Below are 1,752 nucleotides of genomic sequence, written 5' to 3'. Positions count from 1 at the left end.
ATAAAATGGACAGAAAGAAGAAAAAAAGTTATCTTTGTTATATAACTGAAGTAAAACTGAAGAATTGCATCCTATGTTTGTTTCAAAATAGAGCTTATAAAAAAGGATATGGCTTTTTAGCTGAACAAATTAATAAATGAGTTGCTGAGTATGTGGCCTTTTTATTTCTTTTGATTGTAATAAAATGCAAAAGGAAATAAAAGATAAATGGAAGATTTACTGTCTAGGTTAAGAAAACCAATATTTGGTGATTTTTTTAAAAAGTGAAACCTATCCAGATTGCAGAAAATTGCTAAGAATGTTAGTATTAGTCTTAAGAAAGTATGTTCTAAAAACAAAAGATATGGCTCTGCCTCTCAATAGATACATATTAGATACATACTTATAGATTGGCACAAGAATCTTGCAAAACTTGTAACACAGATGGACTGGGACTGTCTTGTTTGATGAAAGTAATTGCCTTGAGATGCATGTGATTCATTATGGTTTCTGAGAACATTTTAAGTAGTTTTTATTGTGATCAAAGTGAATTACAAGTCTTTCACAGTAATATTTAAGATACATAGTGACAAGGAATTAGGGCCATTCTCACCACCAGTGTTGTTCTCCCCCCACCCCTGTTCCCAGCATGCATCCCATACTCCCCCCCACCCTCTACCCCTTAGACTGCTCCTGTGGGAGGTCTCCTTTATGTATAGCTTGCTATAGATTCTGGTATCTATCGTTGACTCTGGGTTTGGTGCTTAACTCTGATCATTTTTTATTTCCACCCAATGTTCATATGACTGGTTGTTCCTGGCATCCATTTTTTCCCCTCAGTTATAAGGGAGAACAAGAACTTTTTATCAGCAGACACAACTGCCCAGACAAAGTGAAGAGAAAATGAGAAGAACCTGTTGGTCTTTGGGAACCTAAGGGCAGAAAACAGTTTGATAATGTTATTTGCCTGCAATATTTTCTGTCCTTCAAGCACAAGAAAGATAACTCCACCATAAGAGCTATAAACACAAGAGTTCCTTGCCAACCCCTTATTTCTTCCACTCATCCTGTCTCTGCAGATATAAGATGCTGACCCAGAGGTCTACCAAAATTTCCCAAAGACCTACTGAGACGTTGGAAGGCAGAGTGGCACATTCAGTATAGGGAGTCTCAAAGTCACAGAAGATTCTTAGACCTTAACATTTTATAAACTTTCTTGTACCACAGTTAAACTTTCCCAGAAAAGGTGAAGTAAAAAAATTTTTTTTCAGGGGAGAGCCCGAACGCAGACCCCCACTGCCACAAATTATGCAGTCAAGTTTCCCACATTTGGGGAAATCACAGGGGTCAGCACATCCAGAGTGCAATGGATAAGCCTCGCCCTAGGGAAACCACCTTCGTGATCATGGTATCTCCCCTGCCAGGTAAGTATGTGTAGTAAAATTTTTATTTCTTTGTTTTATTTTATTTTCCCCCACACTCCTATTCCTTTATTTTAACTTCTGTCCATTAGAATGAACAATGAATGTTTAGTACTATAACCCCATGTCTGATCTAAGAGTATATATTTGAAAATACAAATATGAATAACTTTTTAAATGTAATGGTTTAAAGAAATTTGGGGGGGGCACAGTCAGTGATGCTCAGGGGTTACACCTAGCTATGCACTCAGATATTGCTCCTCACTTGGGGGACCAAATGGGATGCTAGGGGATCGAACTGCAGTCCATCCTATCTTAGCGCGTGCAAGGCGAATGCCCAACTTCTTACACC

General features: G+C 38.1%; 1 non-coding gene across 1 annotated transcript; it reads right to left on the bottom strand.

The window, feature by feature from the left end:
• Positions 1-1,247: 1,247 nt before the first annotated feature.
• LOC126002404 (U1 spliceosomal RNA) lies at positions 1,248-1,411 on the bottom strand. The gene has a single exon (XR_007493116.1). It is a non-coding gene; the product is annotated as a U1 spliceosomal RNA (small nuclear RNA).
• Positions 1,412-1,752: the final 341 nt, after the last annotated feature.

This window comes from Suncus etruscus, chromosome 2 (genome assembly GCF_024139225.1).
Source record: "Suncus etruscus isolate mSunEtr1 chromosome 2, mSunEtr1.pri.cur, whole genome shotgun sequence".
Lineage (NCBI taxonomy): Eukaryota > Metazoa > Chordata > Mammalia > Eulipotyphla > Soricidae > Suncus > Suncus etruscus.
The sequence above is the reverse complement of the archived record's forward strand: the minus strand, read 5'-3'. Positions and strand labels throughout refer to the sequence as shown.